The sequence below is a fragment of the Rhinoderma darwinii genome, chromosome 3 (genome assembly GCF_050947455.1).
Source record: "Rhinoderma darwinii isolate aRhiDar2 chromosome 3, aRhiDar2.hap1, whole genome shotgun sequence".
Taxonomy (NCBI): Eukaryota; Metazoa; Chordata; class Amphibia; order Anura; family Rhinodermatidae; genus Rhinoderma; species Rhinoderma darwinii.
The window spans coordinates 249890499-249909903 of NC_134689.1; positions in this window are offsets into that span (position 1 = coordinate 249890499).

A 19405-nucleotide genomic window follows, 5' to 3' on the forward strand; every position below is an offset into this window, starting at 1 on the left:
ATCTGTGCTTGTGAATTCTTTCCTTGAGGTTTCCTGGCCCAGCTACAGCTCCTGCTACTTTTTGATCCTGCTCCATACAGACCCTGGCTTACCGACTACTCTTCTGCTTTTCGCTTTGTACCTCGCACTCTCCTGGCTTGACTCGGCTCGTTCACTACTCTGTTGCTCACGGTGTTTCCGCGAGCAACTGCCCATTTCCCTTGCTTGTGTTCCCTTGTTTGTTTGTCGTGTTTGTCATGCACTTACTCTAGGGCGGGTCGTTGCAAGTAGGCAGGGACAGTTGTTTACTTGATGCTTGACATCCCCACAGTAGAAGCAGAGACCATTCTTCCTGCGGAATTCTCTACGTTGTTGAGGGGACACGGAGGCCCCGAGTTGCATAGGTATTTCTGAGTCTTTAGGGGACAAACGAAGCAACGGGACTTCGGGAGGCATCATGGGGGAGTCGGAGGAAAAAACACATAAACGTTCACGTTGCTTCGTTTGTCCCCTAAAGACTCAGAAATACCTATGCAACTCGGGGCCTCCGTGTCCCCTCAACAACGTAGAGAATTCCGCAGGAAGAATGGTCTCTGCTTCTACTGTGGGGATGTCAAGCATCAAGTAAACAACTGTCCCTGCCTACTTGCAACGACCCGCCCTAGACGACGGGGTACAACTGGGCGGCGGTCCCTGCGCTCAGTAAGTGCATGACAAACACGACAAACAAACAAGGGAACACAAGCAAGGGAAATGGGCAGTTGCTCGCGGAAACACCGTGAGCAACAGAGTAGTGAACGAGCCGAGTCAAGCCAGGAGAGTGCGAGGTACAAAGCGAAAAGCAGAAGAGTAGTCGGTAAGCCAGGGTCTGTATGGAGCAGGATCAAAAAGTAGCAGGAGCTGTAGCTGGGCCAGGAAACCTCAAGGAAAGAATTCACAAGCACAGATGGACAGGAAGAGCAGGCTTAAATAGACCGAGGGCGGGAGCTAGCTGAGTCTGGCCAGGTTGCGATAGGCTCTCCCACTCCTAAGCCTGCCAGCCTGAGTGGAGGAAGCTGGTGTCTGTCTCAGGGATGTACACTCAGGTGTTGACTGATTAATTCTGGGAGTTAACCCTGAAGCAGTGCCTGGCAGATCCTTTACAACTAGAAGAGACTTTACAGGGAATGCTGGAGCAACAGGGCACAAAGGCTATATACGACCAGCGACTAATATGTGCTATATGCTTGTCGTTTAAAGGGGTTGTCCGGTTTCAGAAAATTAATGTTATTTTTTGTCGAATTAAAATTTTGTATTCCTTTCAGTTATTCAGATCTCTACTTGTAGTTATATGGTAGTAACATTTATTGTTTTCTTCCAGTGCATATTATTTTATTCCATGGTCATGTGATGGACACACAGGTGCACGGCTCACTACAGTTATAGTATGTGAATCAAAGCTGTGTCTTCTAATGATCCCAGCAGTAAACAAGTCTGAGGCCAGACAGAGATAGAAGTGTTGCTTTTCAATGTGAGTGACACATGTAGACCTTACAGGCCAACTTCAGGTTATCTAGATTAAAACCCTTTTACACGGGCCAAAGATTGTGCAAACGCTCATTCATCGCCAGATCGTATAGTTTATGCAACACAAAATATCATTGTTGTCGGCAGCACATATCCCTGTGTAAACAGAGAGATGTGCTGCCGACAAGATGCAAATGCATGGGAACGAGCAATCGTAATAACGATCACTCGTCCCTATATATTACTGATCATAGATCTTTGTGAAAGGAGCAAACGAGCCCTAATCAACGAGCTGTATCGTTGATCGGCGCTCGTTTTTACGGCCAATATTGGCCAATGTAAAAGGACCCTTACCCTATCCCACAATTCAGTCTCCTCTCAGTTTTATTTTAAGATGGTTTGTGAATGAATCCCAATATTAACCCCTTCCCTCTTTAGCCACTTTTGACCTTCCTGACAGAGCCTCATTTTTCAAATCTGACATGTTTCACTTTATGTGGTAATAACGTCGGAATGATTTTACCTATCCAAGCGATTCTGAGTTTGTTTTCTCGTGACACATTGGACTTTATGTTACTGGCAAAATTTGCTCGATATGTTCAGTATTTAATTGTGAAAAACACCAAAATTTAGCAAAAAATTGCAAAAATTAGCATTTTTCTCAACTTAAATGTATCTGATTGTAAGACAGGCAGTTATAACACACATACACACACACATACATAATTCTTGCTAATTAACATCCCCCATATGTCTACATTAGATTGGCATCATTTTTTGAACATCCTTTAATTTTTCTAGGACGTTACAAGGCTTTGAACTTTAGAGGCAATTTCTCACATTTTCAAGAAAATTTCAAAAGGCTATTTTTACAGGGGTCAGTTCAGTTGTGAAGTGGCTTTGAGGGCCTTATATATTAGAAACCCCCAAAAAGTCACCCCATTTTAAAAACTTCACCCCTCAAAGTATTCAAAACAGCATTTAGAACATTTCTTAAACCTTTAGACTTTTCACAGGAATTAAAGCAAAGTAGAGGTGAAATTTACAAATTTCATATTTTTTTGCAGAAATTAATATTTAATCCAATTTTCTTTATAACACAGAAAATTTTACCAGAGAAATGCAACTCAATATTTATTGCCCAGGTTCTGCAGTTTTAGGAAATATCCCACATGTGGCCGTAGCGTGCTACTGGACTGAAGCACCGTCCTCAGAAGCAAAGGAGCACCTAGCAGATTTTGGGGCCTTATTTTTATTACAATACATTTTAGGCACCATGTCAGGTTTGAAGGGCTCTTGCGGTGCCAAAACAGTGGAAATCCCCCAAAAGTGACCCCATTTGGGAAACTACACACCTCAAGGAAATGATCTAGAGGTGTAGTGAGCATTTTGACCGCACAGGTTTTTTACAGAAATTATTGGAAGTAGGCCGTGAAAATTAATATCTACATTTTTTCAAAGAAAATGTAGGTTTAGCATTTTTTTTTCTCATTTCCACAAGGACTAAAGGATAAAAAGCACCACCAAATTTGTAAAGCAATTTCTCCCGAGTAAAACAATACCCCACATCTGGTAATAAATGGCTGTTTGGACACATGGCAGGGCTTAGAAGGGATGGAGCACCATTTATAGTTACATAGTTTGTACGGTTGAAAAAAGACACATGTCCATCAAGTTCAACCAAGGGATGGGAAAGGGGAAGTAAAAAATTTCTACACATAGCAGTTAATATTTTTTTGTTCTAGGAAATTATCTAAGCCTTTTTTAAAGCCATCTACTGTCCCTGCTGCGACCAGCTCCTGCGGTAGGCTATTCCATAGATTCACAGTTCTCACAGTAAAGAAGCCTTGTCGCCTCTGCAGGTTGAACCTTTTTTTCTCCAGACGGAGGGAGTGCCCCCTTGTTTTTTGAGGGGGTTTTACATGGAACAGGATTTCACCATATTTTTTGTATGCGCCATTCATATATTTATATAAGTTAATCATGTCCCCCCTTAGTCGTCTTTTCTCAAGGCTAAATAGGTTTAGTTCTTTTAATCTTTCCTCATAACTTAGATTCTCCATGCCCCTTATTAGCTTCGTTGCTCTTCTTTGTATTTTTTCCAACTCCAGGGCATCCTTTCTATGAACTGGAGCCCAGAACTGGACTGCATATTCTAGATGAGGCCTCACTAATGCTTTGTAAAGTGGTAATATTACATCCCTGTCCCGCGAGTCCATGCCTCTTTTTATACACGACAATATTTTGCTGGCCTTTGAAGCAGCTGATTGACACTGCATGCTGAAATTTAGTTTATGATTTACAAGTACACCCAGATCCTTCTCAACAATTGACTCCACCAGTGTAGCTCCCCCTAGGACATATGATGCTTGCAGGTTTTTCGTACCCAGATGCATAACTTTACATTTATCTACATTAAACTTCATTTGCCAAGTGGACGCCCAAACACTTAGTTTGTTTAAATCTGCCTGCAATTCACAAACATCTTCCATAGTCTGAACTATATTGCATAGCTTGGTGTCATCTGCAAAAATAGAAATAGTGCTATTAATCCCATCCTCTATATCATTAATAAATAAGTTGAATAATAGTGGTCCCAGCACTGAACCCTGGGGTACACCACTTATAACTGGGGACCATTCAGAGTAGGAATCATTGACCACAACTCTCTGGATACGGTCCTTGAGCCAATTCTCAATCCAATTACAAACTATACTGTCTAAACCTATAGTCCTTAATTTACCCATTAGATGTCTATGAGGGACAGTGTCAAATGCCTTTGCAAAGTCCAAAAACACTATATCCACAGCGGCCCCTCTGTCTAGGCTTCTGCTTACCTCTTCATAAAAACAAATCAGGTTGGTTTGACAGCTTCTGTCCTTTGTAAAACCATGCTGGCTGTCACTTATAATACTATTTATTGTCACATAATTCTGTATATAGTCCCTCAATAGCCCCTCAAACATTTTCCCCACAATTGATGTTAAGCTTACTGGTCTATAATTACCCGGCGAAGACCTAGAGCCCTTTTTGAAAATAGGCACCACATTTGCCCTGCGCCAGTCCCTTGGCACTATACCACTCATGAGAGACTCTCTAAATATTATGAAAAGGGGGACAGAAATAACTGAACTAAGCTCTTTAAGAACTCTAGGGTGTAACCCATCTGGTCCCGGGGCCTTGTGTACATTTATTTTATTTAATTTAGCTTGGACCATATCTACATTCATCCAATTCAGTATATCAACTGATATATTAACAGCACCGGCAGCGGCTACATCAGCTGCTCCTTCTTCTGTTGTATATACAGAGCGGAAGAACCCATTTAGTAACTCTGCCTTCTCTTGATCCCCTGTGACCAACTCCCCATTACCACTATCTAAGGGTCCTACATGTTCAGACCTGGGCTTTTTTGCATTTATATGCTTGAAGAATTTTTTAGGATTTGTTTTACTATCCTTGGCCACCTGCCTTTCATTTTGTATTTTTGCTGATTTTATTACATTTTTACAGATTGTATTAAGCTCTTTATATTTTACAAAGGCTGCAGATGTACCCTCAGATTTGTATTTTTTAAATGCCCTTTTTTTGTCATGTATTGCCCCTTTCACAGAAGGTGTAAGCCATGTGGGGTTTAATTTTAGTCGTTTATACTTGTTACCTGTAGGAATACATTTTGCACTATAATTACCCAAAGTAGATTTGAAAATCTCCCATTTATCATTTGTCCCATTATTTGACATTAGTTCTTCCCAGTCTATATCCTGAATTGCCGCCCTCATCCTGGGGAAATTGGCTTTCTTAAAATTAAATGTTTTTGCCCTCCCAGCCTGCGTTTGTTTTTTACAGTATAGGTAAAATATAACTATATTATGATCACTGTTATTATGATCATTTGGCTTTTGGAGTTCACATTTAGCAGGAATGGTTTGCGGAGGCCATGTCACATTTACAAAGCCCCTGAGGGGACAAAACAATGAAAATGCCCAAAAAGTGTAGTAAGCATTTAGACCCCATAGATGTTTCATAGAATTTATTAGAATTGGGCAGTGAAAATAAAAACAATCCTTTTTCTTCAATAAGACGTAGCTTTAGCGCAAAATGTTTCATTTTCTCAACAAATAAAGGAAAAAAGAGAACCTAACATTTGTAAAGCAATTTCTCCCGAGTACGGCAATACCCCATATGTGGTCATAAACTGCTGTTTGGGCACACGGCAGGGCTCAGAAGGGAAGGAGCGCCATTTGGAGTGCAGATTTTTCTGGATTGGTTTCTAGGCGTCTATGGGACCAAAACAGTGGAAACCCCCCAGAAGTGACCCCATCTTGGAAACTACACCCCTCAATGCATTTACCTAGTGGTGTAGTGAGCATGTTAACCCCGCAGGTGTTTTGTAGAAATTAGTGTGCACTCGATGTTGCAGAGTGAAAATGGGATTTTTTCCATAGATATGCAAATATGTGGTGCTCAGCTTGTGCCACCATAACAGGACAGCCCTCTAATTATTATGCAGTGTTTCCCGGTTTTAGAAACACCCTACATGTGACCCTAATTTTTTGCCTGGACATTCAACCAGGCTCAGGAGTGAAAGAGTACCATGCGAAATTGAGGCCTAATTTGGCGATTTACAAAGTATTGGTTCACAATTGCAGAGGCTCTGATGTGAAATAATAAAAAGAGACCCCTGGGAAGTGACCCCATTTGGAAACTACACCCCTCAAGGCATTTGTTAAGGGGTGTAGTGAGCATTTCAACCCACAGGTCTTTTCCATAAATGAATGCGCTGCGGATGGTGCAAATTAAAAATGTATATGTCATGCCCAGTTTATGACGCCGGAGACACACACCCCAAAAATTGTTAAAAGGGTTCTCCCGGGTATGACGATGCCATATATGTGGAAGGAAACTGATGTTTGGGCACGCTGTAGGGTTCAGATGGGAGGGAACTCCATTTGGCTTTTGGAGAGCGGATTTTGCTTGGTAGTAGTTTTGTTTGAGTATTGCTGGTGTTTCCGTTTATAATGTGGGGGTACATGTAAGCTGGGCAGAGTACATCAGGGGCATAGTCAGGTGGTATAATAATGGGGTAAAAAAAAAACAATAAAATGATCCATAGATGTGTGTTACGTTGTGAAGCAATCCTTTCTGTACAGGCCGGTGTTGCTCTGTTATATGGCGTCCTTTCTTATGCCCCTTTTGGTCCACACTCCGTACCTTTGCAGTTTGGGGAATTTTACTGGGAAAGTGTTGTCCTGCTATAATACGGGCACCCTCGCTTCCAGCGGATAGGTTTGGGCCCTCCCTTTCCTGGTTCCCTAATTTTAGGACCTTGATAAATCGCCTCTTCAAACAGAAGAAATGTTCCCCTCGGGCACAACTGCATATTTTTTATTTCCTGATTTATTGGAGCCATAACTAATGTTATTTTTTCATAGACGTAGTGGTATGAGGGCTTTTTTTTTGCGGGACAAGCTGTAGTTATTATTGGTACCATTTTGGGGTACATGCGACTTTTTGATCACCTTTTATCCTATTTTTTGGGAGGCCAGGTAAACAAAAAACCGCAATTCTGGCATAGTTTTATTTAGGTTTTTTTATACAGCGTTCACCATGCGTTATAAATTACATGTTAACTTTATTCTGCGGGTCAGTCTGATTCCGGCGATATCTATTTTATAGGACTTTTTTATGTTTTACAACTTTTTGCACAATAAAACTACTTTTGTAAAAAATAATGTATTTTTTCTGTCGCCAAGTTGTGAGAACCATAACTTTTACATTTTTTTGTCTACGCAGCTGTATGAGGGTTTGTTTTTTCGAGACGAGCTATAGTTTTTATAGGTACCATTTTTGGAATACGTGCGACTTTTTGATCACTTTTTATTCCTATATTTATAGGGCAAAGTGACCAAAAAACAGAAACTCTGGTATAGTTTTTTACGTTTTTTTTTATGCTGTTCACCGCGTGCAATAAATAATATAATATTTTGATACCTCAGGTCATTACGGTAGCGGCGATACCAAATACGTATGGTTTATTATTTTTTTCAATAATAAAGGACTTGATAAGCGTAAAAGGGGGATTGCGTTTTATTTTATTACTTGAAACTTTTTTATTGTTTTCAAACTTTTATTTTTTTCACTTTTTTATACTTTTTCTCAAGTCCCACTAGGGTACTTGAAGCTCCAACTGTCAGATTTATTTTTTTCTAATACATTGCACTACCTACGTAGTGCAATGTATTAGATCTGTCAGGGCTAGATAACTACAGATAGGCAGGATTAATGTTTTGCTAAATACGAGATCCTCACAGTGGAATCCACAGCAGCAGCAGCTGAAGCTGTATCAGCTCCTGGCACGTTCTGGGCTTGATAAAGCAGCTGATCTGCTAATAAGAGAGCTGTACAGAGATCTCTATAGCAGCAGTAGCTGAAATACAAGAGATTCATATAGAGGAACTCCTAGAGCAGCTGCTCATGCTGCATCAGTTCCTGGCACACACCTTGTGACAAGGAGGGTACCGGTCCCAACTTGGAACTAAAATATTTAAACATAATATTTTTTGAAAAAATATAAAAAAATATAAAATTATAAAAATAAATAAAAACCAGGAAAATTCTAAAATAAAATATAAATACTAGAGTGTGATGGTATTAACCATTTAAATCTCATCCTTGTCCTATCTGAACTTATTACATATGTCAATGTAAAGTGCGCAAGCACTAGTGAACGAACTTTATGCATACAATTGTATCACTATCTTAGGGCTTATTCAGACGAACGTAAAATACGCGCGTGCAACGCGCGTGATTTTCACGTGCGTTGCCCGTAGCTATATTAGACAATGGGGCCGTGCAGACATGGCAGCGTTTTTTGCGCAGCGTTGCTCCGTTGCAAAAAACTCACGACATGTCCGTTGATTCAGCGTTTTCAACGCATCACGCACCCATTGAAGTCAATGGGTGCGTGAAAACCACGCATGTCGCACGGAAGCACTTCCGTGCGAACTGCGTGTTTGCGCAACAGCTGTCAAAAGGATGAATGTAAACAGAAAAGCACCACGTGCTTTTCTGTTTCCGAACATCCAAACGGAGTGTCTTTGCGATTAGCGAAACCCGACAACCGAAGCTAACATCACCGGGTTCGGCCAAACTCGTTTTGGCCGAACTCGGCAAAAAAAATTCCGGTCCGCGACTTCTGGAGACATTCACTGTGCATGGTGCTGAAAGAGTTAAACTGTTTCAGCACCATGGACAGTGACTTGCGATCCCAAAATACATGAACCTGTAAAAAAAACCGAAGTTCTAACTTACCGATTACTCCTGTCTCCTTCCTGCAGTCCGACCTCCCGGGATGACACTTCAGTTCAAGTGACAGCTCCAGCCAATCACAGGCTGCAGCGGTCACTTGGACTGCCGCGTCATCCAGGGAGGTGGGGCTCGATGTCAAGAGAGGCGCGTCACCAAGGACGCGTCACCAAGGACGCGTCACCAAGGCAACGGCCGGGAAGTTCTCGGTAAGTAGGAACTTTATCTTTTTTTTTTACAGGTTTTTCGCTGTTGTGTTCGGCATTCACTGTCGAGGGTGCTGAAAGATTTAGCTCTTTCAGCACCTTGGACAGTGACGGGCGTCTACAAGCCTCATCTCTATGATGCCGGCTGCGCGAAAATCACGCAGCCGCGCATCAGACACGGATAACACACGCAGCTGTCAAATAGTGTTTGCGTGCGCAAAACGCTGCGTTGTTTGCGCGAGCAAAAACGCAACGCTCGTGTGAATCCGGCCTTAAATTGCTAAAAAGTGAAATAAATCTCACATTAAAGGTTAGGCTCTAACCCAAAAATTCCCATTGGTATTCATCCAGTGAAAAAGATCTGTCAGTTATTCACTGACAGCAGGCCGATTAGGCTTCGCCTCCCGGCGGGGCCTAATCGGCTTCCGTAATGGCAGAGCAGGAGGCCATTGTGTCTCCTGTTGCCATAGCAGCAGTCGCCAGTCCTGATAGCCTGTCAGGTCTGGCGATCTGCTAGTAACCGCTACGATGCAGCAATCGCTTTGGATTGCTGCATCGAAGGGGTTAATGGCAGGGATCGGAGCTAGCTCTGGTTCCTGCCGTTACAGGTGGAGGTCAGCTGTAACATACAGCTGACTTCCACCGCTGATGACGCCGGATCAGCCCCTGAGCTGGCGCCATCTTGCGGGCGGCTACGGAAGCCGATCAGGATCCGCCGCCGGGCGGATCTTGACTGGTTTCCATGCTAGGCAGACCGAGAGGCCAGTATTAGGCCTCCGGTTGCCATTGCAGCCACCGGAACCCCGCCAATTTTATTGCTGGGGTTCCGATGAGCTGCAAACACCTTAAGTGCAGCACTCGCGTTTGAGCGCTGCACTTAAGGGGTTAATGGCGGGGATCAAAGCTAATTTCGGTCCCCGCCTTTACAGTCAGATGTCAGCTGCAAGATACAGCTGAGATCCGGTGATGATGGCACTGGCTCAGCTTCTGAGCCGGTGCCAAACATTTGGCGTATGGGTACGGCAATTTGCGAGAAGTCAATGCTTTCCATGGCGTACCCATACGGCAAATGTCGGGAGGGGTTAATTCTATGAATAAATTATCGTAACAACTGACAAAGTTAACAACTGACCTCAGAACTACACTGGCATCCAATAGAGCTATGGGCATTTGTCTGCATTTTACCATTTGTGCTTGGTAGTCGGCTACATTGGTGTCTCTGGCATAGTTTCTCTTAACTATTTTTTCTCCTACCTTCATGTTGTGTGCCTTTTATTTATTACCCTCCATTCTTTTTTCACCACTTCAATGCTTTTCTAGTGTACTCTACTATGTAATTGTTATTTTCATCTAAAATGTGCGAATTGACACCATTAAAATCACGTTTTAAAGATCTTTGTATTACTCATTGTTTTGAAGGCGAAGGGTGGTCACACCAAATAATGATTTGATTTAAATTTCTCTTCTGTTCATTCACTTTGCACTTTGTTAATTGATAAAAAAAAAAAATTGAAGGGGTTACGTGGGGACAAAAAATTATTAGCAGAGTACTCACTGCAGTATGCAGTATGTAGACCCCCTGATCGCAAGGGGGTGGGGGGTGCCGCGAGGATGTGTCGACGGGGATAGCATTGTGATCATTGTGACAGGTTGTCACAATGATCACATGCCTCGAGACCATGCTGATTGGTCTCTGGGCAGAGCTCCGTGATGTCAGTTGTCTGAAGACAGCTGTATCACGGAGCTAAATCCTGCCACAGAGCGGAAAAAAGTATTAACTCTGCAGGACATTCTAGAACGGCCCTGCAGAGTTAATTGTGGACCGCCCGGACGTTTATAGTCTATGGGCGGTCTGCAAGTGGTTAACCTAACATACATTATAAACCGAGGGAGTGCTACTTTTTTAAATTATGTTACACATGAAATAGGGTGTTCTACTTCCTTCAGCCACTAGGTGGAGACTATTGCATGAGGATTTATACAGCTACTACTGAATTCAATCATATGTATCTAAATGTAGTAGGCACCACCAAAGGAAGAGGGGGGGGAGCATGAAAGGATAATAATTCCATACATCATCAGGTAAGTGACAGTGAACGTACAGTACCATTACGACATGTCATTTTTATGTACGCTGCCCGGTATATATTGGCATTTAAAACAATGGTAATTGAGGTAAGAATTTTGTCATTTAACTGTATGGCTGTAGTAAGAGAGGCTGAAATTTTTAAAGTCTATATAGATTTAAAAAAAAAAAGAAGCACCATCCGCCATTGAAACTAGTGCAAGCATATGCACTATATTTATAAAGAATCCAAACACGATTTTTTGTATGTCTTTCTCATGTTTACCAGTTTTCCGTTTCAAGTGCATTTTTGTGTTTGTTTTTACGTTGCAGTCAAAGCAGATTAGCACCTGCCCATTTATTTAACTAGGAGGTGCTGACTAGCTTGTCATTTGCATTGTACTTTTGCGGATGGTAACTACCACCATATTGCGGATGGTAACTGCCACCATAGAGCAGAATAAATCTGGTAAATATCGTAGTAATGCCATTTAAAATGATTTAAATCCTAACCTACATCTTAGGGCCTGCAGTGTGCTGGTGCATCTGTTGTTTTTTTGGCTTTTACATCGCAGCATATTTTTTCCTGGCAATTTATTTTACTTTGTTATGAGGGGCTGACTAACGTTGTTATTCTAAAGTCACCATATGTTTTTAGTGTACCGTCACGATATATGCTTGGAAAATCTCCCAATATTAAGGCCTTCTGCTCCTGCGGCAGGAAACTGTAGCATGTTGGCGGGTGGATCTGGGACTCAGGCGGTGACATCATCTCCTCCTCGGCGGCGGTCCTGTCGCACGATGCCTCCAAAGGGCCTGAGCCCTGAAGTGTTGCCACGAGCCAGGCGCAGGGTAAGGAGTCCCTCAAGGGACCCCCTTAGGCCTGGCTCCCCGCTCTGCTGCCAGGAGCCGGACGGCCCGGTCTGAGAAGAATCCTGTTAGCCGGCATGGCTCAGTGGAGGTGGGGGGGCAGGCTCCCTTGCACCTGGGACCGCCCTCTGCCTCCAGTCGTTTGGAACGTGCAGTTACGGCGGGCCGCGCTGGTGATGTTCCAGTCGGGCAGCCCCCTTGCCAGCTGGATGAGGTGCCAGGTCTAAGGCGTGTGCCACAGTCGGTGGTGACACGGCGTGCAGGGGGGCAGCTACGTGCGGGCCGTGGGGTGGACGAGGCCTATAACCGTTGGGCGGAGAAGTCCAGTTCATCCGCACTGGTCCAGAGCGCTTCCGGGGAGGGTCGTGGCTGTTGGGCTTGTTCGGGTCCGGCTCGTCCGGATGAAGCTGACGACTGGGAGGTCGGTAGAGAGGATGGACATCTGGATGACTCTTTCGGCCCGGCTGGTGGGGACACAGCACCTGCGCAGTCCAGTGAGTTGATATCCCATACTTTTTCTTTACCAGCAATTTTTCGGTCCTCGGGGGTGGGGGGTGGGTTCCCACTTGGGCCGGCAGGGTTATCGGTGTGTAGCGGGGCTGTGTCTGATTGTGGGGTGGGTGACTGGGGTGAGCATCGGGAATTGTTGGGTTGTGTACGGGAGCTGCTGGTGCGATGCGGGGGGGGTGTCGTTGGGGTCCCCTTCTCCTGTTCCGGCGTGGGTTTCGCCGTCGGTTGGGCCTGCGATTGTGGATACTCAGCCGGGTGGGGGTGTGGCCAGGGAAGTGGGAGTGGCCGTGCCGGTACAGACGGAGAAGGATAAAGAGGTTTATGGGGTGCGGTTGGATGATAAGGTGAAAGGGGAAGTGTATGTCTGCTTTGCGGGCCCATTAGGCGCGCATCTGAAGCAAGAAGTCAGGGAGAAAATATGGAAGGACGAATACCTCAAAATATTTTCCTTCTTGCCGTTAGAAAAGTTAAACTTAGATAAGGGCAAGTGGTTGGAAAGTAAAAAGGAGAACGAGGAGAAGCGATGCTATCCATTGATTCCCCAAACCTTTGTTAATTGGCTGCAGGCGTTTGCAATTTTAGCGAGCGTGATAGGTCAGAGGCCGCCGGAGCATTGCTCCGTGCTCTTCTCTTATATGGATGCTATCAGGGAAGCTCATCGGGTTTACGGCGGGCAGACGTGGCTGCGCTATGATGAGCCGTTTAGGCAGCGGAAAGCAGTGCCTCCAGACATTAGGTGGGATAATAAGGACATAGGGTTGTGGTTGCGGGTCATGGCTCCAGTGCGTTATGGCCAGTCCTTTCCTGTGGGGGGAGGGGGGACAGGGACGGTTCGGCTAGCCACTCAACACCTTCTAGTGCAGGGTCAGGGGGGCAGCAGGGAAATCCGGTTCTGCTTGCAGTTTAATGAGGGCTAGTGTAAGTTCGGATCGGGTTGTAAATTCAAACATAGTTGTTCCTCCTGCGGCAGGACTTTCCACGGGTCCGCCAAGTGTTTCAGAAAAGGTAAGGGCCGGGGGGCTGAGGGTGCTAGCCAAGGGCCTGATTCAGGTGAAGTGGGAAGAAATGGAGCCCTTCTTAAATAGATTCCATGATAGATCGCGAGTGGTTTTGTTGTTAAATGGTTTTCGTGTTGGTTTCCATATCCCTTCCCCTCCTTTTGAGGTTCCATTTTCATTGCGTAATTTACGTTCGGCGTTGCAGTATGAGGGGGGTGGTTAAGGATAAGTTAAGGAAAGAGGTGGCGGGGCGTATGGCGGGTCCGTTTGTAGATATCCCTGGATCTTGTGGTATCTCTGCTTGGGCTGGTGCCTAAGAAGGAGCAGAATAAATTCCGGCTCATACATCACTTACCTTATCCGCGAGGGCAGTCGGTTAACGATGGGATCTCTCCTGAACTTTGCTCCGTGGTTTATACATCGTTTGATACGGCGGTTGATTGGGTGCGTCGTTATGGTGCGGGGGTTTTGATGGGGAAAGCAGATATCTAATCAGATTTTCGCCTCCTCCCGATGCATCCTGACAGCAGTCGTTGTGGTAGCACTGGCCTTCGGTTTTAAGCTCCGGGGTTGCAGGGATATTACAAAAAGTTTTTGGATTGGCCAAGCCCTGGAGGGTTATAGAAAGGGGAGGGTTTTACCTTATCGTCACCGCACGGTGTCTTTTGCAATATTGGAACAATTGTGGGAGGTATTGGTGGTGAGTGTTTGCTTTTTCAGGCTTTGAGGTGACCTTGTATCGGTTGGCATTCTCGTGGGCATTTTTTGGGGCCATGCGTGTAGGTGAACATGTGGTGCCTAGCACTAAGAGGGCTGGTGGGTTGCGGATGGAGGATGTTTTGCTGTCAGACAAGAGTGTGGAGTTCTGGATCCGGTGCTCTAAGACGAATCAGGGCGGGCCTGGTAAGCGGGTTGTGTTGGGGGTAGCGGCAGGGGCCAGGATGTGCCCGGTCGCATGCTTTACAGGTTATAGTGATGTTCGTCTGGTTGCCAGTGGACAGCTGTTGTGTCACGCGGACGGTTCCTTTTTGTCTCGTTATCAGTTTACTTGGGTTTTTCGTCGGTGTCTGGGGCACATGGGGCTGGATGGGTCCTTATTTGCCCCTCATTATTGGGGCAGCAATGGAGGCGGCGTCCTGGGGGTTGCGATCGGAAGTGGTGAAGCGGATAGGCTGGTGGGGCTCCTGCCGTTTCCCGTTGTATGTGCGCCCACAGTTTTTGTAATGATTATTTGCATGTTGGGGCTTTACCCCTCCCCCATCCTTCCCTTCCTAGTGTTTGTTTTTTATTACCTTTTGCTTCTATCATCCTAGGTCTCTCTTACCGCTTGGTGTGGATTATCAGGCATTCCTATGTGCATTGGGGGGCGGAGAGGGCCGATGTTTGTCCTGACGGGCGACAGTTGGGTTTTCGGCGGGAGGAGGTATTGGTTCGCTGGCTGGGCAGGAGAGGTATGGTGTGGAGTCGGGTTTTGCCCGACGTCCATCGGTTTGCTCAGTTGGATAGAGCCCCTGATGTGCTGGTATTGCACGTGGGGAGTAATGATTTGGGTCTTCGCCCCTTTAGAGAATTGATCAGGGATATCAAGTATGATCTACTTAGATTGTGGTCCAGTTTCGCAGTGGTTAAAGTGGTGTGGTCCGAAATTGTCCCGCGTAAGTCCTGGCGGCTTGATCGGTCGGTGGCGCGCTTGAACAAGGCCCGGGTAAAGGTCAGTAGGGTGGTTTCGGGGTTTGTGGTGAGGAACGGGGACATCTTCGTGCGTCATTATGACTTTGAAGATGGCCAAGGTCATTTCTGGTTGGGTGATGGTGTTCACCTGACGGCTGTGGGGATTGATCTTTGGACTCTGCAACTGCAGGAGGGAATCGAACAAGCTGTTTTGTTGGGTGGGGGCTCTCACACTTAAAGGTTGTCTAAGTATGTTCGTGTGGCGTATTGGGGGTCCTTGGAGTTGGTGGTAAATTGGTGTGGGCTGGGGATTCATCGGGGGTATGGTCCCTCCCTAATTTATTACGGTTCAGTGGTCTGGTCAATTTGGGCTCCTGCTGGGTGGTGTCACGGGGAGTGGTTGCAGTTTAGGTTAGCCAATGCAGGTATGACGGTGCCCCTGAGCCTGTAGGGTGATGACTGGGAGTAAAATACGATGCAGGTGGGCTGTTTATGTTGACAGACTTTTGGAGCTCCAAGGACTCCCCTTCCATTGTTATTCTTATATGTAAAGTGTTGTTTCCATTATGATTGTTTGTTAATAAAATGGCTGCTGTGGCCAAATTTATCCAAATTTATTACAGACGGAATTTTGAGGCAGATTTTTCTACCTGGAAAAAACTCTGAATAAACAGGGCTTTACAGGCAGAATACATAGCAATTAAACAGAATCTGTCACCTCTCCTGGCATGCCTGTTACTAAATACTTTTATACCCCATGGAGCCTAAGAAAATTAGGACTCTGCATTGTGCAATTTTTCCAGAAAATGTTTTGAATAAATTGACAACTGGCCATTACCATTCCCTTAAAGTGCTGTGTGTCATGTCCATGGCTGTGGGCCGTCAGGTTCACTCACCTCCTGATGGCCGCAGCCATGGCTCGGCGAGCGCTGACCCCAGTCTCCTCCTTAAGAGACGCCAGCGCTCACTTCCACTCACCTCGGCCGGGTCCCGCTCTTAAAGGGGCAGGGCACCCACCGGACTTTAATGCTAAATTAGCCCATGAGCACCCTGGACTATAAGAAGGGCCCAGCTTCTTTCTGCAGTGCTTGAGCGTTGTTTGTCGTATCCCAGTTTGTCTAAGCAAATGGTCTCCCAGTGTTTTCCAGTTCCCAGTGTATCCTGTATTCCGTGCTATATTGGTCAAGTGCCGTGCTGTGCTGTAGTCGTGCTGTGCTGTATTCCACTCCTGTCCTGCTACCCCACGCCTGACGTCTACCCGCTGCCTAGTCCCATCCGAGCCTGCCTTACTACTGTCCGAGCTGCCATAGGTCCCCTATACGAACTATAGACTTTGACCTGCGCCCTGTTGGCCAGTTGCCATACCGCCAAGGCGGTACGCCCCAGTTGGACCACGAACCCTACATGACAGTACGCTCAGGCCATGGACCTCGCTGGTCGATCCAAGACCAAGATGACGTCACAAAAGATGTGGACGGATATGCTGGACCTCCGGTCTCGACAGGACCAACTCCTCCAGGCCCGGATTGATAGAAGGCTCCGAGAACGGCTCCAAGAGGTTCGTCGAGAGGGAGCTCTTCCTAGTCCGGTCCCTTCTTTGCAGCAACCCCTGCCGTCCTCAGATGCCCATCCTCCTAAGGAGTCTGTGAGGATGGACCAATGTAAGCTATCTAACCAGGAGAGACAACGCAGACGCAGTTCGGGACTCTGTCTTTATTGCGGCCTCGGAGGCCATCTTGTGCGTCTGTGTCCCCAAAAGCCCCAAAGCCTAGGGTTGGTAGGAAAGACAATCTTGGGCAAAGAAGGACTCCCGTCTAAATTGTCCATATCCGTGACCATAGTGTCCGGTGAGAAAACGCATCAGGTGTCTGCGTATCTGGACTCTGGATCCGCTACTAATTTCATTTGTAGAGACCTGGTGCTCCTTCTTCAATTACCCACTACCCCTCTGGAGAGACCGTTGATGGTTTTATCGGTAAATGGACTACCTCTGCCAGACCCAGTTATAGCTAAGACCAAGCCGCTGAGGCTCCAAGTAGGGGCTCTCCACTCTGAACTTCTATCATTCTATGTCCTATCCAAGGCCGTTAACCCTGTGCTGCTGGGCCTGCCTTGGCTCCGACTACATGCCCGAGTCCTGGACTGGAACTCTGAAGAGGTTCTCCTGTGGGGCCCTGAGTGTCACAGCCGATGCCTGGTGCCGATTCGTTCGGCTCAGCCTCCTCTGCCTCGGTCATTGGCAGATTGCCTGGTTATTATGCTGCATTTTCGGACGTCTTCAGCAAAAGGGAGGCGGAGACACTGCCCCCACACTGGGCATATGACTGTCCTATCGAGCTGATTCCTTGTGCATCCCTTCCCCGTGGTAGGATATATCCTCTCTCCTTGCCAGAGACTCTGTCCATGTCCACCTATGTTAAAGAGAACTTGGAGAGGGGCTTCATACAGAAGTCTTCCTCCCCGGCAGGAGATGGGTTCTTCTTCATCAGAAGGATGGCTCCCTGCATCCTTGTATTGATTACCGGGGTCTCAACCAAATCACGGTGAAAAATAAGTATCCGTTGCCACTGATCTCTGAATTGTTCGATCGTATACGTTATGCCAAGATTTTTTCCAAACTAGACCTGCGTGGGGCTTACAATCTAAGCCGGATTCGCCGGGGTGACTAATGGAAGACTGCATTTAACAACCGTGATGGACACTATGAATATTTAGTAATGCCCTTCGGCCTGTGTAATGCTCCTGCGGTCTTCCAGGAGTTCGTTAATTACATTTTCCGTGACCACTATGTTTGTGTTGTGGTCTATCTTGATGACATCTTTATTTTTTCTCCAGATCCTATGACGCATCAGAGACATGTCCATCAAGTTTTGCTGTGGTTAAGGGAGAATCGTCTGTACGCCAAGTTGGAGAAGTGCGTGTTTGAAAAAGATGCTCTACCCTTCCTGGGCTACATTGTCTCGAATAGAGGTATCAAGATGGATCCTGAAAAGGTAAAGTCTGTCCTGGAATGGCCACGGCCTCAAGGCTTGAGGGCCATACAGCGCTTTCTGGGATTCGCCAATTTTTACAGACAGTTTATTCCAAACTTCTCACTGACTTCTCCTATCTCTAACCTCACTAAGAAGGACATGAACGACAAGGTGTGGACTCCTGAGGCAGAGTCCGTATTGAATAGCCTGAAGAGTGCCTTCACGTCAGCCTCTAGCCTCCATCCTCCAGATTTTTCTCTACAGTTCTCGTTGGAGGTGGACGCATCCTCTGTCGGTGCCGGCGCACTCCTGTTCCAGAGAGGTTCCAAGGGCAAGTCAATGGTATGTGGATATTTCTCTAAGTCTCTAAGCTCTTCTTTTCCGCAGAACGCAACTACTCGATTGGGAATCGGGAGTTACTGGCCATCACATGGCTCTGGAAGAGTGGAGACCTCTACTAGAGGGCGCAGCTCATCCCATCCTGATTTTTACGGACCACAAGAACCTCACCTATCTTTAGATGGCCCAATGGCTGAACCCTCATCAGGCCAGGTGGTCACTGTTCTTTACCAGGTTCCAGTTCGAGCTCCATTATCGCCCGGCCGACAAGAATGTGAGGGCCGATGCCTTGTCCAGGTCTTTCGAGACAGAAGACACCATGGAAATTCCACAGAACATTATTGATCTGTCTTGAATTTTCTCTGTCAATCCCCTGCAAGTTGGGGACATTCCTACAGGGAGGAGTTTTGTGCGCCTGGCTGACAAAGGGAGAATCCTCCGCTGGGGACACTCCTCTAGACTGGCATGTCACGCGGGACCCGTAAGACCTGGGATCTGATTGCCCGTCATTTCTGATGGCCCACGCTGCCCGAGGACATTATGGACTTTGTTTCTTCTTGCTCAGTGTGTGCAGCTAACAAGGTCGCTCACTCCAGACCTGCTGGCCTGCTCCAGCCACTGCCTGTGCCCGATCCTCCCCGGCAGCATATAGTTATGGACTTTATCACTGATCTGCCTCTCTCTGCTGGATGCAGTACTGTCTGGGTGGTGGTGGATAGATTTTCGTAGATGGCCCACTTCGTTCCTCTGACCGGTCTTCCTTCTGCTCCTCAACTGGCCAAGCTTTTCATCCAACTAATCTTCCACCTGCACGGCTTGCCGCAGCATATTGTGTCTGATCAGGGGGTTCAGCTCACCTTGAACTTCTGGAGAGCCCTCTGCGGACTCCAAGGTGTAAAGTTGGACTTTTCCCCAGTCTACCATCCTCAGTCCAGTCCAATGGTCAGGTCGAGAGGATCAATCAGATTTTGGAGAACTACT